Source organism: Hylobates moloch, unplaced genomic scaffold (genome assembly GCF_009828535.3).
Source record: "Hylobates moloch isolate HMO894 unplaced genomic scaffold, HMol_V3 SCAFFOLD_1, whole genome shotgun sequence".
NCBI lineage: Eukaryota > Metazoa > Chordata > Mammalia > Primates > Hylobatidae > Hylobates > Hylobates moloch.
This window is the reverse complement of record NW_026652276.1, coordinates 149834920-149861854: the sequence shown is the minus strand read 5'-3', so window position 1 is coordinate 149861854 and position 26935 is coordinate 149834920. Positions and strand designations below refer to the sequence as shown.

The following is a 26935-nucleotide window of genomic DNA, read 5'->3' as shown; positions in this document are numbered from 1 at the left end:
TCTGTTTAAAATAAGAACTGGGATAGGGATTGTCAGATAAGAAGCAGTATTAGCTAAAGAGACTATTTGCATATGTGTACCAGGCTGAGTTTTAAACTGGATAAAGTTTTAATTTTTCCCTTCACTAACCAGTAGGTCATGGCTCAAGAAGAAAATTAGCTTATTTATAAGTTTAAAAGAAGAGTTACATTTTTTTAGCATGTTTGAGTACATTTACCCATCTATACTTCCAGCAAAGCTCTGGACTCATTATTAAAATTGCTGGTTGTCTATTGAACAGCATCACTATACCTGTGTCATGTGATGTCATATCAAAACTTTTATTATACTCAGAAAGTGGCAGTAAAACCTCTACTCCTTATGCTTAAAAAAATCAAAATTATTTCATAGTTCTTTGCCAATGCTAGAAGTCATAAACTAATGCTTTACAGGTCACATCATGCTTGTACATATGTTTTACTTGACCCAAGCAGTATTTTTAAAAATAAAGATAATCATTGCAGCACTATTCACAGTAGCCAAGACATGGATTTCAACCTAAATGTTCATTAATGGTAGACTAAATAAAGAAAATGTGGTACATGTACTCCACAGAATACTATGCAGCCATAAAAAGAATGGATCGTGTCCTTTGAAGGAACTTGGATAGAACTGGAGGCCATTATCCTTAGCAAACTAACGCAGGAACAGAAAACCAAATACTGCATGTTCTCACTTATAAATGGGAGCTACATGATGGGAACACATAGACACAAAGGGGTAAACAACAGGAACTGGGGCCTACCTGAGGGTAGAGAGTGGGAGGAGGGAGAGGGGCAGAAAAAATAACTGATATTGGGTACTAAGCTTAGTACCTAGCTCACGACATAATCTGCACAACAAATCCTTGTGACAAAAGTTTACCTACATAACAAACCTGCATATGTGCCCCAAACCTAAAATTAAAGTTAAGAAAAATGTATTGTACATTGTAAAATTGCAAAGAGAATAAATTTCAAATGTTCTCACCACAAAAGATGTTAAATATTTGGGTTGGTGCATATATTAATTAGCTTGATTCAATGATTCCATATTGTATTCATAAATCATGACATCACATTGTACCCCATAAATATATACAATTATAAATTGTCAATTTACAATAAAAGTGTTCAAACTTAATGCCATAAAAATATGACAAAAAGATTCATACCAATAAATTTGACAAAAAAGAATTAGAATATTTTACAAAATCATGGATTTCTGGTTACTGTTGATGGTATCTGGAGGTCTAGCGTCACTGTGCCTGCATTTCTAAACATCACTGATTGCTAGAGCTGAGTATTGGCTGTCCATTTCCTATGAGTGATAGTGTTTCACTTTGCCACTATTCCTATTATTGCCTCTACCAGGCATGCTTCACCTATACCTCTAACTCCCTGGTATTCTTTGACATTGGATATGTGACTTGTATATCCAAAGGATAAATTTCTTCCTTAATCCTATACCCAGCCCCTGACAATGCCCACTGAACCTATATTTTTAGCTTCACAGTCTCTCTCTATAAGTTCTCTACTCTTCAAACACGGCAGAGAACTCTTCATTTGTGTTTGCCTGATAGCATTATTTTCTTTCTTTATGATGCTTGAGGTCCCCCTGCCTCTTTTTAGTCTAATCAAACCTTCCAAATAAAAGAGTTAAGTCAAAGCAAGACAACAGACATTTTCTTAAATGCCACTGTATGTGAGCCATTGTGTTGGATGTTGCTGGAATCCGTTCCCATAAGGCAATTACAATATTTTGGGGATATAACACATAAACATTAAATTAAACATATAGTGCATTGGATAACAGATCACAAGAGTGACAGAATGGTGTAATGAGGCAGTATAACCAACGGCACCATGAAAATCTTCATGAGTTGCCCACATCATCTGCATCTCCTTAAAGCAGAGACTCTAAATCCTGGTTTTTATCACAGAATAGCAGCTTTATTTCAAGGTCTCACTAAAATCTCAATGTTAAAAATATATGCATTTAAATTTTAAAAATCTAAGAACACAATGTACATCTCGATTTCATGTATACATACACACATAGAGAATACATAATGCACATTTACTGGAAGTTAATGAAGATTAAAAGCATGCATCTGTAGTTCACGTTTCTTCCAATTTCTTGGTCAGTGGTTCTTCAAAGTTTTGCAATTTAAAACTCAATACTATGAAAACATTTATAGTTGTTTTCTATTAGTTCATCTAAGTAAGAACATGGTATTTTTCTCACTATATTAGAATTTCCCCAGAAGAATTTATTGCCGTGAAAAAATATGTTCTAGGAAACAAGAGAAATTGTTTTTTTCTCATTTCTGTCACTGTCAGGACTTGCCTCTCCATGCTTAGACCTAGCAGAGAAATCCTGAAGATATCCTGCTGGTAAGCAAGTTAACTGTTAAATAAGGCTTTAGGGTTAAAGGTTAACAGGCATGGATTTAGCAACAACTTTTTATAATAAACATGCATCACACCAATTAACCTAAACACCCTATTATATTAATCATATTTGATTGATTTTATTTCAATTTTCAGCATTTCCCACCTAAGAAAATTGCTGTTTCTCTAATATTCCTGGGACTCAGTCATTATTATCATGTTAAAATTAGTTCCTCTATTGGTCATATTGACATCAGGCATTCAAATGATTATTTAATATAATAAATAAGATCTAAATGGAGTTTTGCTTCAACTAAATTAATGCTGCTGCCTCTTTCTTTTTATTGATCTTCATGAATTATTTTAGTTGGTCAAAATAAAATAGCATATAGCTAAAGATTATTGTACTAGAATATATATGGCAATTCATTTATCTCAACCAACTCGGTGATTAATTAATGTAGGTTAATTAATTAACCTTGCTGTATGGCATCCCGTGGGGTTAATGCTAACCATCCATCTATATACTTCTGCCATTGCTGAGGCAAAGGAGCAAGCCATCACTAGGAACTGGAAGATTTACAATCTTCCACAGTCATACCTACATATGGCATAGCAAAAATTATACACGTTACTATTTGAATAGACCATTACTCCCAGCTTTAAAAAAGTAGAAAAGAGGCACAGAGAGGCAGAGAATGCTCCCTCCCCTCCATCAATTTCCCAGATCACTACTGAAAGCTTATCAGGCCTTGGTTTAAAAATCTCTGTTCCTTGGCAGTCTGCTACTTAGCAACTAAATAATTCTCCCTTTCCCCATTTGTTCTATTCACCTTGCAACCTAAAAGATGAAAAATATTTATCCCAGATGTGTAAATTAAATATGCAGGCATTCAAATTCAGTAGATTTTCATACATTTAGGGATGTCAGGAATGTAGCTAAATGCTAATGTTATCTAGGGTATCCCTGATGAAATGGGATTTAAATGTGCTTGAGTAGCAAACTTTTATCAGATAGAATGGGATATTTTTACCAAAATAATTTATTTAATGATCTGTACTTTCCAAATTTATAAGCAAGTATTTTTCCTTAGAAAAAAGGGTGGAGGGGTACTTAGGGCTCCGTTTTAGTGAACAACGGACCAAAAGGATAATTCTGTAATAATTTATTTTTTTTGAGATGGAGTTTCACTCTTGTTGCCCAGGCTGGAGTGCAGTGGATGATCTCGGCTCACTGCAACCTCTGCCTCCCGGGTTCAGGCGAATCTCCGGCCTCAACCTCCTGAGTAGCTGGGATTACAGGTATGCGCCGCCATACCTGGCTAATTTTTTATTTTTAGTGGAGATGGGATTTCTCCATGTTGGTCAGGCTGGTCTCAAACTCCCAACTTCAGGTAATCCACCCGCCTCGGCCTCCCAAAGTGCTGGGATTACAGGTGTGAGCCACCACGCCTGGCCAATTCTGTAATTCTTAAAAGCTGGTGTGTAGAATGGGGGTTTTCATTACAATAGTTTAACTTTCCCCATATTAGGAATATGTGTATGGGTTCTGTTTTATTCATATAAACCTTTATTGTTTAAAAAACTCAAAGAAATAAAGATTGAAAGAACATTTTATATTCACGTGTATACTCATTGCAATTTTCATCTTTTTTCAACTTAAATGTTTTTAAACTTTAAAGTTTCTCTAAACATTTGCTTGAGCAAAGAAGAATCTGCACTTTAGATATAATTACCAGAAAATGCATAATTAGAAGGAAACACTCAAATGCACAAACACATCAGTCTAGTAAAAAAATACACTGCTGATAAAGCTTTCTTATCTAAATATTTGTTAACGGTTTTGCCAGAACAACAATCACCACAAAACACAGACACACATACACACACACACACACAATGGAATAAGCTTTAATTTAGGACCACAGATTGTGTAAAGCAAGCTCAGATAATTACAAATTAGGCAAAATTGTGGTTAGCTTAATGAAAAGGCTCAAAAGTGTGCCAGGCCAATGGCAAACGACCGAAATCTAAAGACAGACAAGCTTTTCTTGATTACAGTGATTACATCATGGTCATTAGAATTTAAAGTAACTAACCCAAACACAGACATCATATCTTCATTTGATAGCTGTAGTCTAGTAAATAGTGGGAAAGGATGTTATGTATGGATTAAGCTTGATGAAATGAAAACAGACATTCTTTTTGAACCTGTCTGGCGAAGAAAATAAAAACTTCAGAATCAGGCAGTAAAGTTAGCTTTTAAAGTTCAGTCTCTTTGATTGGAAGGGGTCTGTGTAGTGTTTTTGGCTATTCTTTCTTTTATAGAGAAGCCACTGCAACAACTAGTTATGCATGACTCTTTCAGCATGCAGTCTCTAGTCAAGTCAGATGTTAGAGACCGACTTCCTGATACTTAGGCCAATCAGGAATTTTAAATTTTCAAAGCATGATGAGGTGCTAGCAATGGTTCAATATTTATTTTCTCATCAACTGTAATACAATTAAACCTTGTGTGAGTCTTAAGTCTCCAAATGTTGATCCTCAAACAGTCTGCAGGATCCTGTCCTGCTCTGCATGTAGCAATTCATGCTGAGAAGACAAATGCTTTGCTCAGGGGAAAGAGATGCATTGGGTTACAGTTAGAGCTACATACATGAAAGCAAGCCCACTGGCCCCTGACCCTGAACCCCTACTTCACAGCATTACCTGTGGGAACACTGCCTGAAGAGCAGTATTTAGGAAGATCAGGGAAGGAAGGCAAAAAAAAAAAAAAAGGTGGAGGTACTAGAGAAAAACAACAGCATCGAAACAGCATGTTGGAGTTTTTCTGTATTACCTGTCCTATGGATAGAAGATCCCAGCTTGTTTTAAGAAAACACAGCCATTATTTCCTTTCTTGTGTTTTTGGATTCTGCACTAAGAAAATGAAGACATGGAAGCAGTGGACTAATACATTGACATTATATAACCTTAAGAAACAATGACATTGTATAACCTTAAGAAAAAAGTCTGAACTTTATTTATTTATTTATTTATTTATTTTTTATTTTTTGAGATGGAGTCTTGCTCTGTCACCCAGGCTGCAGTGTAGTGGCTAGATGTCAGCTCACTGCAGCCTCCGCCTCCCGGGTTCAAGCAATTCTCCTGCCTCAGCCTCCTGAGTAGCTGTACTACAGGCTTGCACCACCATACCTGGCTAATTTTTGTATTTTTAGTAGAGACAGGGTTTCACCATGTTGGCCAGGATGGTCTTGATCTCCTGACCTCGTGATCCACCCGCCTCAGCCTCCCAGAGTGCTGGGATTACAGGCATGAGCCACCGCGCCCGGCCAGTCTGAACCTTACTAAGACATTCAGTGTAAGTAAATACAAGAACACTCATGTTGCAACTTCAGCATTATCATCATCAAAAAGCATTTATTGAGTGTCTGGACTCACTGAGCATCCTTGAACCTACTAAGTTTAAAGTACTTAAGAAAGAAACTAAATCTCATTGTAAACACGACTCAAGCAACATGAACTGATATCATCCCCTTAAATTGCGCCTTAAAGAAACCAGGTTGTTAAAAGAAAAACTGTGTAGAGACTACATGTAAATCTTGTATGCTTTATCACTCTGGTAAATAAGTGGTTTCATTTTCTACTTTACTGATGTTTCAAAATGGTCGGAGGAACTCACAAAAGTTTCACAGCAATTCTCAGATAAGGTTTTATCATCAAAGAAAACAAACTATAGATAAAAATTAATCTTCCAAAATGCATTTTCTTGGATCATGTTTTCTGGAAATAAAAGTCAATGAAACTTGTAAAGTTTTACTTTATGTGTTTTCCAGGCATCTGCCTCAGCCATTGCCATGAAATGTTCCTCCTAGCTGAGAAAATGTGCAAATATAATTGTGTTGCTTGGAAACTTTTATATCTATTAATATACTAAGAACCTGAAACCCTAGCCTGCTCAGTTAGATGCCAGAGAGGTGGTCATGCACAGAAGTTCCAGGAAGCAAATGTGTGTGTTCGACTTCTTTCAGGGCATCGTATCCCAACTGATTCTGATTTAATTGTTTCAGTAGGAACCAGGCAGAAGCATCTTGTAAAATCTCCCTAGGTGAATCTGATATTCACTGTGATCTGGTTTGGATTCTTTTACCTATTTCTAGTCATTAAAGCGATGTTACCAATACGGTAGTGACTGGATTTTTCAAACAGGATAGAAATTACTATGATGATTCCACTAAGAGATAAGTTCCTGGATTATCTACAAACTCTGATCACTCTCATTTCTCCTGTTAATCCCTGCAGCCATGCCATGGGAGATAAGAGAGAAACAAGCTCTAAATTATATTGAATTGATTGTATAGAGCTTCTTAGACACTAGCATTTTTCACTAACTTGGATATAGACCTCACTTAGCTGTCCTGGGGGTGATGAGGCCCCAGCTTCTGAGACATTTATCACTTAAAAAAGTGGTATGTTGCAGTGACGATTATAAAAACTAATAGCACTATACGGATAAAAGTCGAGTTGGATTCTAGTTCCAAGGGATTCAGCAGAGGCTATAGGCAGATGCATTATCACACTGAAGGGAAAACAAACAAACAACATCCATACATATACATAGAGTTCGAGGTAACAGGAAAGGTAAGCACTGAGGCCTGAGGAACCCAGAGCTGGTCAGGAACCCAGACAGAGTGGGTGAAGAACCCAAACATTAAGCAAGGAAGTCAATGTATGCAGTTGATAGATAACTTGGAAACAGAGGCCATGTTCTTCCCACTTAGAAATGATATTCATGCTTCTAGAGTTGAACAATGAGATCAGGCAAGTGAATAAAAAATATCTGAAAGAGAAGACAAAGCAGTAAAAGTTGAGGCCAGTTCTAGGTCATTCATCATTCAGAATTCCGTGGAGCTGGTAAAGAAAATAAGTAAATGACTCATATGCGTCTGCTTACTGTTCTAGAGACTTCACATATATTGTCACACTTAATTCTCATTATAATTACAGATAAGAATTAATGCACCATTTTTCAGATGAAGAAACTGGAAATTCAGAGGTGTTAGCTTGTCCAAGGTATGTACTTATTAATGATAGAATTAAATTTGAACTATCTGCTTGTAATAAATGTTAGAAAATTTCCTCCCTTTTATTTTATTGCTTTGTATTTTATTCCATTATAATTTCTGTGATCCAGAATAGAGAATCAGATAATTAACTACAAAGCGTTGGTGCTTTCTGTAACATTTGTGAAATTATAGAGTTGTTTTGCTCATTTTTCGTGTTTTTGTATTTTCATTTGCTCGGTTTTTTCTTCCAGCTTTGTAAACTTTGCTAGAAATATCTGAAGTGCTAATATTTGGCAATGTATGTTTAAATTTTCTAACATCAAGTTTAATAATCTTAGTAGAATGAAATATGTAAAAACAGAGCTTACCTTTATGATGCAGTGAGTATTTTTAACAATGACTTCAAATGGTAGCATAAGTTTACCAAGAATCTATGACTTTGGGATAACTAAATGATATGATTTCAGATTTTGTTTAAGCAACACACAAACATGAGCTAAATTACTCAGGTTCTGTTTTATTAAAGATATAGAATTAAAATATAATTATAATTTTTTGAACCTAGTTGTCCCCGTATAGTAAATTATTGAACTGTTCACATATCTAAAACCTAACTTATGTGGATTAGGAACTCACCCTTTATCCAATCTTTGCTGTTTTAAAACTTTTATAATATGCTAATATTTGAATTTAGAGAAAATTTATAATTTTTTTTTTTGAGACGGAGTCTCGCTCTGTCACCCAGGCTGGAGTGCAGTGGAGCAATCTCGGCTCACTGCAAGCTCTGCCTCCTGGGTTCACGCCATTCTCCTGACTCAGCCTCCCGAGTAGCTGGGACTACAGGCGCCGGCCACCACCACACCTGGCTAATTTTTCGTATTTTTAGTAGAGACGGGGTTTCACCATGTTAGCCAGGATGGTCTCAATCTCCTGACCTCGTGATCTGCCCACCTCGACCTCCCAAAGTGCTGGGATTACAGGCGTGAGCCACCGTGCCTGGCCTATAAAATATTTTAAAAGTCACAGCTTTATGTTTTAAAATAAATGTCTGCTGTAGAAGGCAGCATCAATCCCAATCAATAAATCAACTAGAGTTTATTAATCCTTTTCTACTTCCTGGATGCTGTTGTACAACCAAGAGAAGGGCGAATAAGACCTGGTTTTGCTCTCAAGAAAAATATACAAAAAATACAAAGAGAATACTCTAAGGTAGAGTTAAGTAAACGAGTATTTAAATAGATACTTTCAATCCAAGACATGAAGGAAGCAGAAAGTGAGGCTTGGAGATGGGTTTATAAAGGAGCTGGCATGTTAAATGAATGCTCAACAAAAAGGTATTATTTAAGGAAAAGTGGCAACAGCTTGTCAGACATAAACAAAGAATGGAAGGAAAACTATGTCATGGCTAGCCAGAGTGATGTGCTCATTTTAGAGAAGTGATACTGAAGACAGAAAGTAAGCCAAGATTACAGACAGCTTTATTTTCGTAGCAGTGTTTTAGACTTAGAACAACTTGCTGAAGGTTTTTAAGGTAAGAACTATTCTTAAAAGGCTTTGTTATAGATCAACTGGATGAAGTTTTGCAGAATGACTTGGAAAAAACATCTAATATCAGTCACCTCAAACATTTATCATTTCCTTGTGGTGAGAACATTCCAAATCCTCTCTTTTAGCTATTTTGAAATATACATTATTATTAACTATAGTCACCCAGTGGCATCATAGAACACCAGAACTTATTTATTCTATGTATAATGGTATTCAAAGAGGTATTGAATTTTGATTTTTTTCTTGTTTTAGTATATATATATATATTTTAAAAAGTCCTGTTATTGTTGAAAACCAAAGGAATTTTGAAGGAAAAAATAGGAGCTTAAATACCTGAATACTATGGCTGTAAATGATAGAAAAATTAAATATGACTCCAAAAGGCATTTGTAACAGTGGTACAAATAACAGAATGGGAGCTGGTTAGTGAGTGGATATTAAAATTCCATTGTGAATGTAGTGACAGTAAATTGAAAATATCTTGGAAATAGCTGAGCACATGAGACTAGTGGTCTGTTCTGAAGCTGGAGATTTGACAGCAGGGAAACACTATGACATAGTGAGTTAATGCTCATACAAATTTAAGGCTTATTATGACCCTTTCTCTTTGTAATCTGGGTGACCTCAGCTAAGTCATCTAATCCTTGGAGTCTTAGATGTTTTGAAAATAAAAGTTGTCTTTCAAAATTTTGGTGACTAGCACTTTGTAGGCACAATTGAAATGTTAGTTATTCTGAAGAAATAATCATTATCAAAAAATTTGTTACAGCATCTCCATTGCTATTTCACTTTAATTAAAGATTGTCCTTGGCATACTAGTTGAGAACACCATCATGAGTTAATATGATTTTTTTTTAAGTCAGGAATGTTCTAACATGGGTACTTTGGCCTAACACGTACAAAAATATCTGTTTGGCAGAAATCTTTTCTCAATTAGATGCCTAAAAGAACAAAACATCATTATATGAATAACTTTGTTTTTTCTAAGTTCATCTTCCTAAAATACTATATAACATATCCCAAAGGATATTGCTAATTTGAATCTCCTATTTTTGTAAAAGCTAAGAAACGAGTAATGAGAAATGGTCATCTCTGTGTAGCTAGAATGTGCCTATCAGAAATGACGCCTGATGAAATGTGAAAATGCTGATTAATGAAGGAGAGATTGTATGGGTCTGGAAATGCCCGATAGCCCAGCACTCCAGGTTGCATCTGAAAGCAAAGAATGGGGGAAAATGTTCTGGTTTAGCCTCTGAATAAAAGGACTTCAGTCCCCATGACTGCCCATCTGGCATTTTTCACCAGCACCAAATTCATTAGCAATGATTAGTCCTTGTCTCCAAACCTTTCGCTCAAAATAAGTAAATAAAAGGAGAGTTTAGGCAGTAAAAGATCAAGGGACGGTATCTCTATTTTGAGATGTCCTTAAGTTATCCTGATTGGTCAAAGCCTAAACAAGCATTAAAGAAGGAGGTACATGATGAAAAGATGAATTTTCCCTAAACATCTCCAATGTTATGTTCTATGTTAGGTAACAGAGAATTTGGTTAAAGTGATTCACATATATTGACATTTTTTCATGTGAATTTAGATAAAAAATGACATGGAAACATCTTTTTATTTCATTACCTCAGCCTTTACTTCCTTAATAGAAACCCTCACTATATAAAATTTTCATGTTTTTTAGCTCAATTTTTAAAAAATATACAATGTTACAATAAAAGATCTGTTTAATACTGAGTCATCATGTGGTCGATTGGACCCGCCATCATTACATTGGTTGATACTGAAAAGCCAATAGGCTTCCTAAGACCTTAGTAACCACCTTCAACCTTTATGTATCAGCAGTCAACTCTAGATTTTAGGACTCAGTTTTAAAAGGAGAACAGAGAGAGGGAGATGGAGGGGGAGGGAGAGAAAGAGAAGAAGAGACACAGAATTTAAGAATAGAGATTTTCTTGAGAAAATCCCTAAATTATTCACTTCTCAGAAGTTGCTCTTTTAGAAAGTGCTTTCTGAAAATCATGATATAATGTGGCTCACCTAGAAAAAAATCAGGATTTACAAAACTGTTAGAAACCTACATCAATTTTTTGATTAAATGCATATAACATAAAAATTAAATATTATTCAACAATTATAAGAAATAAAGAAACTTATCACTATACAGTGACCAAAATACTATAGTACTACACAATCATTTTGATATTAGATTTCATATAGGTTGGTACAAAAGTAATTGCCGTTTTGACCATTACTTTTTATTTTTTTTTAAGACGGAGTTTGGCTCTGTTGCCCAGGCTGGAGTGCAGTGGCATGACCTCTGCTCACTGCAGCCTCCGCCTCCTGGGTTCAAGCGATTCTCCTGCCTCAGCCTCCTGATTAGCTGGGACTACAGGCGCCCGCCACCAGGCCCGGCTAATTTTTGTATTTTTAGTAGAGAAGGGGTTTCTCCATGTTAGCCAGGATGGTCTCAGTCTCCTGACTTCATGATCCATTAGCCTCCAGAAGTGCTGGGGTTACAGGCATGAGCCACTGCGCCCGGCCTGGCCATTACTTTTAATGGTAAAGACAGCAATTACTTTTGCATCACCTAATAAATATGCTAGTTAACAGTGGTGAGAGAAATAATATAAGTTGTTTTATGAAATCCCATAGTATAGTGCCACATCTTTTCCCAAGCATATTTTTATTTATGCCTGGGTAAATTCCTATTACTTATTGCTGTCCATTCTTTTCATATATTAACCTTGTTTCTCATATTCTCATGTTCCCTTACTCTCTTACTCTTAGTTATATTTTATGTTTTTGGAAATTCATTTTGTAACAAGATTTGTGTATGTAACTACACATTTAATATCATGCATATTTACTATGCACTCTTGGTAACATCTACCATATAAAGAACATGCATTTTAAGAAGTATGTTGCCAATAGCCACAAAGCTTTTATTGTGTGTGTGTTTGTGTGGGTGTGGGTGTGTGTGTGTGTGTGTGTAGGGGGTCCTGATCTGTAAATGTGTTCTCAAATACAATAATCTTAATATTGTTGGATTTTTTTTAAAGGGATACAATGTGAATAGGTAACACTTATTGAGCCCTGGGCTAAGCCATACACACACACAGCCACACACACACACACACACACACACACACACACACACACACACACACACACACACACACACACACACACACACACACACACACACACACACACAGAATCTCATTTTTGCTCATATAATAACCTTATAAAGATAGAAACTATTTTTATCCTCATTTTAAGATTAAAAAAAAGGTTTGAAAACAAGTAACTAGAATGAAGGTACATTGTAAATGGTGGGACTGTAATTGAAAATCTTGAGCTCCACATGGTTGTAAAACAGAATTCTCAGAAAACAAGATAATTTTCATGTATACTGGCATAGCTATAGTGCTTATGGCCTACAATTTTGGCTAGTTCTGTCACTGAGAGATTAATTTTCTGCCATTGGATATTCCTCAATACCAGTTGTCCATCGTATTTCCCAATTTGCTGAAGGCTAACAATGAGGGTGTGTGTGTGTGTGTGTGTGTGTGCAGGACAGGTAAGGGAGAAAGGATTTCATTGAGAGTGAGTTCTTCACCAGACTGAAGGATGCTGAATACTGGTCTGAGTATCTCCTTGCCTTGGTAATAATTCCTTTAGAGTTCTAGGGAAGAAGTATATGGCACCAGAAACAAGCCTTTGGGTTTAGATCATTGTTCAGTTTGATAACTTGGGAGTTGGGACTTCTGATTGTGATTAACTGGTTGGTGCACACTGAAGTCTATCTTTAGCATGCTTCAGCATCTCTCTGATGGCATTAGTAGATGGGAAATTTACATGTTAGTTTTCGAAAGAGAATAACTAAATGCCTAGAATTAGTACTAGCACAGCAAAATTTTAGTGGTGTAAAAACTGGAGCCCCACAAATAAAACAATCAATTTTTTCATAATAGTGGTAGCAAAATTAATTTGTCAAATATTTATGACAAAGTCTGTGCCAATTCCTGCTTCATTTTTACCTTGATCAGGAACCTCCAATGCTGCTAATGCTCTGTTTTCATTGAAGGAAACATCTGTTGCCTAAAATATTAATAACTCCAACAGGTCAATGTTAAGACTGTGAAACCTCGGAGTCCATTCCATGGTTATTTTTATTTGTTTAACTATTACAAATAGGCACTTCATCTTTGAAATGGAAGAAGCTGTGTAACTTTATCTATTAATGAAAATTAGAAGTCTGAACTATTCTACTACTTGGCTATGTAAGTGGTTTGTGATAAGCAATACATCCTCCTTTCATGAAATGTTCTAGAGATGCATTTTCCTGACGTCCTTAGTCAGTTGATAGCTTATCTCTGCAGGAGCCATGATTTAGTTTTGCAGATCTAGTAGAAGGAAGAATTTCCAATATATTTTTTGAAAAACTAAAATTTGATTTCCATCTGGACAATATGGATTCTTCATTCACAAGGCTGTAAAACATCTCTGAATAAAAATTTTCTAGCATGAGATCTCTATTGAGGAGGAGTCTGGGATAAAGACTATTGGATTAGAAGTCAACAGCTTTAAATTCTTGTTCTTCTGTAATGTCGAACCACCCTGACACCTTGGTTACATCGCTTAATTTCCCCGATGCCATTCTTTTCAGTTGTTAAACAAAAACTTCAGTTTCTGGGGACTCTCCTTACTCCAACTCAGTTAATGACCAACTGTCCCCTCCAGTTTTGTTTGGGACCAAAGTGTGCCCATTGCCATTCCTGTGGCTGTGAGTGCTTGTCACTTTGATACATCCTGAGAAATGAGTATTTGGCTTGTTTAGTGACACTAGATGAAGACTAAAGTTTATGAAGCTGCTGTAGGTTTCATTGTTTTGGCAGCACTTTTTATTATCACATCTATGTTTTATAAGTACTGATTAATATAGAGGAGACAACAGATTTTTTTCTATTAATGTTTTATATACTATAATCCTATTTTTTTTAAAAAAAATCAGTTATTTAATTGAAACATTTTAAAAAGGATTTGTTTTATTTGTGGGGCTCCAGTTTTTAAAAAAGTTAAAAGTCATCTTAAAAAGTTAAAAATAGGGCCGGGTGCAGTGGTTCACACCTGCAATTCCAGCACTTTGGGAGCCTGAGGCTGGTGGATCACCTGAGGTCAGGAGTTCGAGATCAGCCTGACCAACATGGTGAGACCCCTGAATCTACTAAAAATACAAAAATTAGCTGGGCATGGTGGTGGGTGCCTGTAATTCCAGCTACTCAGGAGGCTGAGGCAGGAGAATCGCTTGAAATCAGGAGGCAGTTGCAGTGAGTCAAGATCGTACCATTGTACTCTAGCCTGCGCAACAGAGCAAGACTCAGTCTCAAAAAACAATAAATAAATAAAAGCTCAAAATAGGTACACGATAACATCAAATAAGAGAATTTGAAAAGCTGACTTTTAGCTGTGTTGAACTCAGTCTTATTCATGAAGAAATTTGGTAGCATACATAGTTGGCTCAAAGGTAATTATCTGGCAAAGCTGAAATTTTATTGTGATAAATATTGTTAGTCATTGTATATTTATGCTAAGATGGACTATTCATATGTAAATTAGTCAAAAGCTGAAGAAAAGGAGGAGTTAAATCAATGAAAGTATTTTCAGAGTTGATTTATATGATATTCAAAAGTAGTAACTTATTTATCAAAGACTATGAGTCTAAAAGCACATGTAAATTCCCTTCCGTTAAAGTATCTCTTTCCTACTTCCCCATCCACCTCTAAAAAACTCAGTAGTTTCTAGACTGTGACCTTTGCTGAGACTTAATATTCTAAATCAAGTTATTATACTAGGTTTCCTAATGCTCTCCTTCACTCTGTTGAAACTCTAAGTCGATATTTAAGAACAATTCATGCAAACTTTGAAAAAAAGTAACATTTCCAGTTAAAAAGAAATCTTAAAGCTACTTTGAGTGCTGTCCAGGAAAGAAAACAGATTACAACTTTTGATAACATAGGAAGAAAATATTATTATCACAGCTTGAAATCTGTTAACAGGAACTTTCTTTAGGGAACAAACATTAAAGTACAACAGAAATTTAATTACAAGAAGATTTTCCACTTGTCAGAAATATTTGCATTAATGTCAGTAATAACTACAATAAAGAGACTATTGTCTGGTGCTGGGAGAAAAGGAGATGAAAGGGATCCCTGAGTCCGTTACAGACACACTAAAGGCACGTTGATTATTGAGATTTTCTTTTGGATAAACTGAAACAAAATATTGGGTAAAAAAATATTAAAGCAATATTCATTCATTAGTATCATATTTATTGTCAATGTTTCACCAGGGAATTGTCGGGGCTACTATTTGCCCTTTTAGCCTGGTATGAAATTAGCTCATTGAGTATATAATATTTGTGGAGAAATGTGACAGCAACCTAAAAGAACATTGAGATCTTTTATTGATTCTTCCTTTGCTTTCCACCCCTGAGTTCAGGGCACTGCTTATAGGATAAGTTTCATGAACTGTATCTAATCTAGATATTGAATTTGTTTAGAACCTCTATCATAATGACATTGCAAGAGTGAGGGGCCACAGGAGGTCCCTGGCAGATCAGGTAATCCTTTCAAATGCAGTGTTCACAGGCCTCTTTGTGCTAGTGAAATGAATATATTGCAAGGAACCAAGAGTATTCTCATGAATTAATTTTCGTTATCCATCTAGTATCTCTTGGAAAAAAAGGAGCACTTTGCAGAGCTCTTACTATTTGTGAAACCCTTTCATATATTGTTTCACTTGTCCTTACAATACTTTCTTCCCTTTTTTTTTTTTTTTGAGACAGGATCTTGCTCTGTCACCCAGGCTGGAGCGCAGTGGTGCAATCTTGGCTTACTGCAAGTGCAACCTCCACCTTCTGGGTTCAAGTGATTCTCCTGCCTCAGCCTCCTAGGTAGCTGGAATTACAGGCTCCCACCAGGATGCCTGGCTAATTTTTGTATTTTTAGTAGAGACGGGGTTTCACCATGTTGTCCAGGCTTGTCTCAAACTCCTGACCTCAAGTGATCCACCCGCCTTGGCTTCCCAAAGTGCTGGGATTACAGGCGTGAACCACCACACTCAGCCACAATACTTTCTTGATGTGGATATAATTATGTTCTTTTCAGATACTTCAGAGAAGAAAAGTGTATTTCTTAAGGCCATTTAGCTGGAACACAGTGAAGCCACGATTCAAATGTAGGACTGCCGAGTTCACAAAACATGCACTTAACCACACCATTTTCTATAGCTTTGGTGAGCAATTTGAAATATCCTTTGAGACCAGTTTCAACATCAACATAATAAAGGCAAAGCTTTTATCTAGTGCTTCCCAGCCTATGGATTATGTACCCTTGGGGGATATCCTAGTTAATATAATGCATCTGTAAATCCAAATATACTTCAAGCATTATCTATATATAATGAAGCTGTTACATCCTACATTTATTAAATGTAAATATCTGCATATAAATAATAAGATATAAATCCAATTATTAATCACCTTTTATTTTTAGGAGCTTTGTTCATTATAATTTTCCTAAGCAATTTTGTCAAAAAGGAATAATTCTAAGCATGTGGGGTTAGCAAAGTTATTGTTATGATTTTTTACTTTCAAAAAGGGTTCTTGTTCTTGAAAATGCTAAGAACTGCCATTTTGTGGGGTAATGATTTGGACTACTTTTACTCATATCATTCATTGTGCATTCATTGATTCAGTAATTAAACAAATTCTGGTTGAATATCAACCATATGACAGACATTATTTCTAGTAGCAGTAAAGAAAATGGACAAAGATCACCACTTTTCAGGAGCTTAAATTTTGGTGTCATGTATATTATGTTATAATGTATATGTTGTAGCACAGCCAGAACTGTTTTCTAAAATAATTTTGGCCCTACATGAAGATATTGCCTTGGTAACCTTTTTTGTAGAGTTAGAGTGCGAAATGATTCAGACTAGAATCCTGTAAGGTTCTGACAGAGGCGATTTTGGAAGTTTGGATTGGATAAATTGTCAATCAGGATCAGCTGTATGCAATGCCTAAACTCTAGGGTATTGCCATAGAATGTAGCCTTGGTGATCCAACTCTTATTAAAGCTCGTTTTTTGAAAATTAATACTAAAAAAATAGCCTGAAGTATATGCATCCTGATCCATTTGGTCTGCTAAATAGCATAAAAATGTATCTCTGAATAAAGTTAGGCAATCAGAAAGCTGCATGCTTAGATTGTGTGGTTTTGGCAGTCCTTTCGAATTCTGTATATTAAATTATGCTTTGGCATGAAGTCGGTGAATAAGGTGGGGCAGCCACAGTGAGAAACAGCTCTATGGAGCTCTCTGTGTATTGCAGGTTTATTATTGAGGATGACGCTCCCCAAAATTTCCTCAGTGTCCCTTCTGTGATGAACCATAGGAGAGTTTTGTGTAGACTTCAGTGTAGCAAAATGTGTGTTTCTCTGGAACAGCTGGTATTTTTTTTATCTTATGCACAATGATAATTTATAACTGATCATATTTCTCAATTTATTTTGTCTAATAGGGGAGTCAGAGCTGAATTTATGATCCATTTTTAATTCTTTTGCAGAAATATACACATTTATTTCTGAGTTCTTACTCTCTGGCATCTTCATAAAATATGAGCTTCATTTTCTCTGTGTCCTGATTTTCCTAATTTAAAAAGTTTTATTTTACTATGTGAATTTTTATAAGCAACTACAAATACTTTTGAGAACAAGGCAGGCTATGTGGTTATTAATGAAATAAGTATAATAAGAGCTAGGAGAGATTGGAGAAGTAAAAACTTTAACCCCCAGTGTCATAACAAAAGTCATAACAAATGTCCCGTAATAGTGTAAATTAACCCTGTAAGGTGACTGTTCACCATTTTTTAAAAAGTGTTTCAAAATCAGCCCCAGAAAATCCCTTGAACTGTCTTCGGATTCTTGCCCCTACGCTAGCACCCTGTGGTTTCCTGTTCTCAGGGCTTTCCATTTCTCTATAGGGTGGCTCAAAGAAAACAATTTACCTGAAACAAGAATTTAAACAACTAAAGATAAAGTTGGATGATATGTTTATAATATTTTATTTGAATTATACCATCTACGTCTTTAAGGACCACATATTCTTATAACTCAGTCTAAGGCAGAGTCTTTATTTATGATAAGAGCTTGAATAGAATATTTTGACATTTACACTGATTTTTACATTCTATGCTCCCTCTAATTAGATTACTTTCCCAAGTTGTTTAATTTCAGTCTCCTATGAAATAGAATTCATATGAATAGAAGTTTTTGCTTATTTAACAAAAACATATTTTAAAAATACTCTATATCTAAGTTTCAGAGACCCAGTTACATTGAGAGAATAGAGATACATTCATGCTCTAGCCATGCTGGTCTATCTTTATTTTTAAAATAAGAATTTAAGCCATACTCCACTATCAGTTTTGTTGGTTTATTAACTGTAGAGTACTAAAGTAACTGATGATCACAGGAGGTTCCTGTTTAAGTTCACTGGACTGAGGATGGTAAATCTCTTAAGAGGAATTTAGATTAGTAAATGTACAGCCCTCACAGGTCATATTAAGCTTATTATTCCCAAATATGACTTTGGTTCTTTCCATAGAGCACAGTTCATACTCCTCCATGGTCCCAAGCAGATTATAGATGTAAACAGGAATTTTCTCTTGTGGAGTGAAAGAGGATTCCAGCAGGATGTGAACCAGGCTAATAAAATGTGAATTTATAGGTGTTCTGCTTCTGAGCCCACTTTCTGTGTCTGTTAAGTCCAGGTCTTCCTAATCATTCCCCACTGCAGAGGTGCTGCTCTTCTTTTTATATAGTTAGAGAATATTAACTACAAAAGTTTGTTCTAAGATAATATTAGGATTCTGACATTCATAGCCACTGAAGGTAAACAAATCAGTGCTCAGGTGAATTAAGAAGAACCAAAGCCCCAGTTGAACAATCTCTGAGAGAGTGTTTGGCCATGTATTTGAATAAAGTATACACAGCTTCCTTAAATTTTTAAAATGTTTTAGTTAGTTCTGAAAAAAACTTTCATCTTTATAATTGTCTGCATATTTATTTATAAAGACTGATAATTGATCTAAGATATTCAGAAAGAATTAAGCAGTAGACATTATCCCAGACCCATATGGCAATCATTTTATGAAACTTTATTTAGCACTCAAACAAACGTTCCCAGTGAAAAAAAAAAATACTGAGCACTGTATTTCTCATACAGTCACAAATAAATTATGTGGTTTTCTAAGATACCTAACACTTTTCTCAAAGTGAAAAGCTTTTCAAAGTTAAAGTCAGATATTCATGTGGAGTGATTCTTAAAATGCATAAGAATGTAAATAGCCAAAAATTGAAGTTAACCTCTTTTGACAATTCTGTAATATCTACCATTACAGATTCAAAACAAGACAATAATTCTATATGAAAACTTTACTAGTTTGGTCCTAAAAAAATCTAGGATAAAAAGATATGTGGGATGCTTCCACATAGTATTTCATAAAATTACATGATTTGATCTGATTTTTGTAGTCTGGAATGTATTTTTCCTGGTGTTTGGCTTTTTCCCCCTCATGCCTCAAATACATTTTCTGGAGTTTACATCTTTGCTACATACTATGTAGTCTGAACAAAAGTATCTTCCTTCTCTAGGGAGTGAGTGAAGCAAATGCTTCTTTACATGGCGTATTTCACCACCTATACTTTTTCAGGTGCTTTTGTTTAGAAATGTCACTCAGTTCATTTTTACTCCTTAATGTATTTTTAATGTACTAAAATCTCCTTTGTGTCATGTCTATTATGAACTCTCTTAATTTCAACCTGCTGCTTGCATAAGTCTTAACCCATCTAAAATACTGCCACCTATTTCCTATCATTTCTGTTCTTTGCTGTTTTGTTTCTTCCCACTTTTTGTTGCCTTTCTTAGTGTAGGCTCTTTGGAGATATTCAGCAAATATTTGTTGAATAAATGAACAAATAAACAAATTCATCTGTTACACCTACCGTATATTGCCTCGTGGTGTAATTAAATTGCGTACATATAAACTGTAAGTTCCTTGAGGGATATAATGTGTGCACGCACACATACATATACAGAGTACCTTGCTCAGAATAATTTCCAAGGTAGATTGTAGATGTCAAAACATTTATGTTGAATACGTCTATCAAGGTAGGTTAGTGGCATATCAAAACATGGAATATTTGCTGATGAAAATATGACACCAGAACATATAATGAACATATAATGCTGATGAAACACCATGCTTTTGGCTTTATTACCCCAGAAAGACACTGACTACATCACGCTTTTGGCTTTTTTACTGTAGAAAGACACTGACTACAACAGGTGAGATAGCCCTTCTAGAAATTGAGGATGCCATGGACAAAATAATTGTGCTGAGATGTGTTAATGCAGTAGGCACTCGTAAGTGTAAACTGGCTGTGATAGACAGACCTTTGCACCCTTGCTGTTCTCAAGGAGGGAATGTGTTACTAGCCCATTATTATGCTAACCCAAAGGTATGGATCATCAGAGACCATTTTTCTGGTGGATTTCAGAAACATTTTATACCAGTGGCTTGTGCTTACTGCAAGGAAGCTGGACTGGATGACAACTGCAAGGTTTTCTTATTCCTCGACAACTTTTCTACTCATCCTCCAGCTGAAATTCTCATCAAAAATAACGTTTATCCCATGTACTTTCCTCTAAATGTGACTGTGTTAATTCAACAATGTAACCAACATATTCTTAGAAGAATACCTTGAAGAGTAAATATAAATACCTTGAAGAGTAAATATAAAAACAGCTTCTCAAACAGCATGCTGGTAGCAGTGAACAGAGGCGAGCATGTGGAAGGTTTTCAAAAAAGTTTAGCATGAAGGGTGCTGTATATGCTGTTGCAAATGCTTGGAACACAGTGACTAAAGACACAGTTGTGCGTGCCTGGCACAATATCTGGCCTGAAATTGTATTCAGTGATGATGATGAAAAAGGTGGCGATGTTGAAGGATTTCATATGCCAAGTGAGAAAGAAATAATGTCTCACCTCCTTAAATATGCAAAAAAAATGTACCTTCGAAGTCCATCAGTAAGCTGGCAGAAGTAGTATTGAGAAGCTTTTAACATCAATAATCAAGCTCCGGTTGTTAATTCCTTAACAGATGGCAAAATAGCCAAGGAATGGTTCTGAATCAAGATGATTGTGATACAGTAACAATGAAAATGACATTGTTAACTGTAGAAAAAGAGTCTATAAAAGGCATGGTGAAATGGTGAAAATGTGTGGTGGTGGGCTTTTTGAAGGACTAGAGCAGTGTGCGTTCGTAACAGAAAAATAAATGATGTAAGTTTATAAAATCAAAGAGCTCTCTAAAACAAAACCATTGTTAATGAGGCAGATGACTCTGGAGGAAACATTTTAAAAAGCCATCCGGCAGGATGCTTCCTCATCCCTGCAGGACCCACTTCCTGGTCCCTCAACTGCTTCTGATGTTTCTTCTCACCTAAAAAAAAAAATACAGTGCACAGCAACCTTTTCATCAAAGCACAGCACTGTAGGTGGGGACTGAAAGCCTGCCATTGTTTGTTGTTGCTGTTGTTTGATAGCTGATACAGGTATTCTGGTCATGCTACTGGGCTGCTTCATTATCCTGAACACATTGTTTTTATCACTGTATTAATAGTATGTCATATTTTTTACCGTTAAGTACTTATGTGTGAATAAGTTTAAGAAAATGATTGCTTTTATAGGTAGCATACAAATTCAGAGTCAGGAATGATGGCAATGCCAAATAACCACAGATTGCCTCATGGGTGGCTGAGATAGTCACATCTTTGTTTCTGAGGGTTTAGTGTTCACAAACGTGGTTTCACGCACAAAATTATTAAGCCTATTGAATAAAATTACCTACAGGCTATGTGCATAAGATGTATGTAAAACATAAATAAATTTTGTGTTTAGACTTGGATCCTATCCCCAAGGTATCTCGTTATGCATTTGCAAATAATCTAAAATTTAAAAATTTTTAAAATCTGAAACACTTTTGGTCCTAGCCATTTCGGATGAGACATACTCAACCTATACATACAAATGTTATAAAGAGAACAATATATTCAATAATAAATAATCTCTGTTCCCTGCCTGTAAAATAAGGGTGAGAAGTTGTGATTGGGTCAAAATCAGCTTGACTGATATCATTTATATACACACACACACACTCAAATGCGTGTTAGTTCAAGTTTCCAGAGATTGGCTTTAGTAACTGAGAGAATATTTAATATTGAGATAAGGTCTTTAGATTTTTTAACTTCCTTCATCTCATCTCTGCCTCTCTGTGAAAAACCTATTGATGTGTTTGTGGAATATTCATTTATTCGTCTAATAAATACTTCTAAAATTCATTCAACACTGTTCTAGGCTTGGAGTGTAGAGAAGAGAAATGAACAGACTTGTCCTCTGTCTTCTTGGTATTTGCGCTGTCTATTGATTCAAAGAGAAGGTAGCCTATTTTTTATCATTTGTATGTTGTAGTGTTTGTCTTCAACATACTGGTCTAAATAGCACAGGTTGAAATACCTAATTTAAAATTTGTTCATATTTCTTTTATTTACTTTTAAGTTCAGGGTTATATGTGCAGGATGTGCAGGTTTGTTACATAGATCAACGTGTGTCATGGAGGGTTATTTAAAATGTGTTCATATTTCTATGGGACTAATGTAATTTCTATTTTTATAAGAACATTAAAATGAATAAATTTCTTTGTTGTGTTTCAGAGGCTGTCAAGAAATTTTGGAGTATAGTTTAATTTTATTGTGAAAACTATTTTTAATTACTTGCAGCTTCTGTGATTATTAACTCCAGTGATAATAAGTAAAACCTTTAAGATATTGAAAAGAATATATTTGGCATAGGATTGTGAAATGAGCTTTCCAAAAAAGATTCTGGGAGAAAAAAATGCTTTCATTCCAGTGAACATCCAAGACTAGGACACACACACAAATCTCATATTATCTGGGATAAATATATGCATTATGGTCATAACTAGCCATTATATTTGCTAGTGACTCCTCAGGCAAAAATTATTGACTGTATATTATGTGTTTGAGTGACATTTTTGTTGCCATTTCTGCCTTAGCTTTTACTGAAAGTTTTTTGAAACTTGAAAACTGAACTACTTGCAATCCTCTGGGGGCCAAGTGCAAGAGGGAAAATTTTATGTGAATTTGTTCCATAATGATATATGCCCAGCATGGGGTGGAATGTGAAGAAGGAAAAAGGTTGAAGACATTGAACAACTTTATTGAGCCTCCTGTGTGGTGTCTTTACAGTAGGACATTATTATTTCCCTTGGAGTGGATCCCCAGCGCAGCAGATTCCATCTTAGTCAAATGTCAGTGTAAAAACACAATTGCTTGATTCAAAATACAAGCTTTCCTTGGAAGATTTGCCAGCTTGGGTTATTTACTTTTCTGTTTTCTTCCATTTATAACAACAACCAACGGTTACTTGCACCTATATAAGACTTATGACAATTTGTCCTCTCAATTAATTGCGTGGTTTTATTTTCTTATCTTTTACTTGCAAAATCAACAATAAAATTACAGTCTCACGTGTCCCATGTGTTTTAAGTTTATTTTTTCAGATCCCATGAATGTTATTTAGTTTAGTAAAATTGATGTCAACTTATAAATGATAAGCAATTTCAGGAAAGTAAGATGTCTTCCTGGATTTGAGGGAATCAGTAATATTTGTTAAGGACCTATCACATGCTGGATATTGTTCCTGGTGTCATGGGAGAAAGAGTGACATCACAGATGGACCTTGGCGTCATGAAATTAGAATTAAATTAAATTAGAATTAAATTGGGGAAAGACACATACACATACAGAATTCACTGAATATAAGAAAGAAAGCTCCTTTGGAGTGAAGTTTTCAGGTTAATAGTTTGTGAGTTATTTTTTCCCCACATTCTCTCTTAAAATGCTTAAATTCTTTTTTGAAGTTAAAATAGTCTAGTAACGAGAAAAGACTGTGGTGACTATTCAAGGGGACTTACCTTGGAAGAGGAAGTAGTTTAGCCTGGAAGAGGTGAGATACAATGGCAATACAAATTTCAGCCTCAAAATAAAAATGTTAAACCTTTAAGTATTTTGTAATGAAAAAATAGAATCTTAGTTCTAAGGGAGTTGATCCATTACTTATCCAAGTCTTTTTAAAGAATGGTGAAATACCAAAGAAGAAAATTTCAGACAAACCAGAGCATTTTTACCCAGAAAATTATACACCCGTAAAAGAGAATGATTAAAAATGTGTGACTCTTACGATAGCTTTTTTTTTTCCCCATAAACAACTTGCATAAATGTATCTGGAGGGAGAGTTCAGCACAAGTCTTCAGTACCTAAACTCTGTGAAATCAGTCTTGCATCCTGGCAGACTAAACTCTACTCTTAATCTTTCTGGGGTGGATAAATTAAGTTTCACACATTTAATTTTTTAGATCTCATTGATACTACAGTGCATTCATGATTTGAAATCTCATTGGTGCTACAGTGTATTAGTGATTTCATGGATATTGTGAACATCACAGATCCACTCTGCTGTCCTTGGCCTAAACATCTGTGAGGCAGGCAAAATGCAAGGGAATACTAAGAACTTCAGTTAGGTACAGGTTAATGAAAACAAATGCTCTCTTCACCTCATCTCATTTGTGTAGAAGTTATGTCAAAATTAAACAGAAGGGAAAAACTGTAATGACAGTGGTCTTAATCCTTTTGTCTAATTTGATCATGGAGAAAATGTTCATCAGTTCAGTTCAAGTATACTGAAATTTCAGGGGAGAATCTGGTAATCTTCAATGTCAGCAGCTTCAAATTTTTTCTTGATAATTTACTGGTGGCTAAAGGTACTTCCCCTATTAGAAATGGAACAAAGGGAGGGAGGGAGGGATAGAAGAAAAAATAAATTTTAAAGGAAGAAAGAAAGTCAGGTAAGAAGGGAGGAAGGGGGGAAGGGAGGGAGGGAGGGAGGGAGGAAGGAAGGAAGGAAGGAAGAAGGGAGGGAGGGAGGGAAGGAGGGAGGAGGGAGGAAGGAGGAAGGAAAATCAAACATGTTAGCATCTAATTAATTTTTCATCACTGCCTTGCTTCTCTTAGAAGTTCATTTGCCACCTGTCAGCCAACTTTCAGATAGACCCTTTCAGCAAAGTCTGTATTCTCTGTAACCAGCTCACCATGCCAGCTCCTTCATGCAGCTCTGAAGCAGGTCTTGCAAGTACCATTCTCTTGGGATTGACATTATAGTACTCTTATGCTTAGAGCATGATTGGATAGGGTTGGAAAAACAGGGATTAGGGAAACCAACTCTCTGTTTCCAGAGGCATGAATGAGCAAAGATTGATGTTTTGCAGGATCCTGCCTCATCATGGGATTGTGTTTTCTTTATTCTACTGTAATCTAGCAACCTGTATTAGTATCTCATTTAAAATAACCCATTAAGATATATAATATATATTATATACATACAGACACATACATATACACACATAGTATATATGTATGTAAGTGTATATACATACATATATATGTGTATATGTTATATATTATATAGCTCAATGGGATATTTTAAATGAAATTATATATGTGTATATATGTATATATACATATGCATGTAAGCACTACCAACTCATAGATAATTGGTTTTAAACTGCAGTCCTTTCATTAAAGGTTTCCTTTCTTTGCAAATTGTTTCTAATCTATATGTCATTCAGTGCCATGTAAAAAATCCCGTGGTAATAATTTCAGCATTATTTACATTTTGTCCCCCAAACTGGAAGTTAATCAAGTATCGTCCCCACTTTTTTTCTGATTCTCAAACCCAACATTAGCACAAGACCATTCATTTAAAAATGAGATGATAATATAAGCCGCACCAATCATATACCACTCCATCTCTATTTGGTTGCATTACCCTCTATAATATATCCTAACCGAGGATATTTATAATTAGAAAACTACCCCTTCCCACTCAGGTTTTATTTCAACTTCTCTTAATTGGTAACTTGATTCAGCTTCCACCGTAATGACTATTCTGCCTGGCTTCTCTCCCTTCCACCTGTGGGGTGCACCTTCAAACCTTCTGCTTTTTATTGCACATATTCCACTCTAGAAAACTACTCCATCTTTGACAGCTGAATCCTTTTCTTTCCTACCTTAAATCCAATTCATAACAAACCTTAAAATTTCCCATTTGACAAATGTCACAATGACCCTTAATGGATATTTCTTTTATTTTCCTTAATGTATTGTAAATGCTTCCTCTAGTGATCTATATCTTAGGCTTCTAATAAATTTCTTCTTCCATTCCTAATACAAGGTATTATATAAAAATAAATAAATAAATAAAAATAAATACAAACATCATATATGTGTTTTAATTATGTATTATATGAAATTAGTAGAGAAAATTAACTTTTTTCTCTATTATTTTTAAACTGGGGCAAACGACATTTTGAATTGTGTTCTATGCAATTTTTAAATTTGAAAAATCTTTTTTTAGATAAAAGGATAGACATTAACTAATTTATTTTTTAATTTATTTTTATTTTTTATTATTATACTTTAGGTTTTAGGGTACATGTGCACAATGTGCAGGTTTGTTACATATGTATCCATGTGCCATGTTGTTTTGCTGCACCCATTAACTTGTCATTTAGCATTAGGTGTATCTCCTAATGCTGTCCCTCCCCCCTCCCCACACCCCACAACAGTCCCCGGAGTGTGATGTTCCCCTTCCTGTGTCCATGAGTTCTCATTGTTCAATTCCCACCTATGAGTGAGAACATGC

The 26935-nt window shown here is 35.4% G+C and overlaps 1 long non-coding RNA gene across 1 annotated transcript in view; it reads left to right on the top strand.

The window, feature by feature from the left end:
- Positions 1-26935, top strand: part of LOC131384605 (uncharacterized) — a 262395-nt gene that overhangs the window by 134396 nt on the left and 101064 nt on the right. Inside the window, exon 2 of the long non-coding RNA XR_009215618.1 lies at positions 7419-7484. This is a non-coding gene — a long non-coding RNA (uncharacterized LOC131384605). The remainder of the gene's footprint in view (positions 1-7418; positions 7485-26935) is intronic.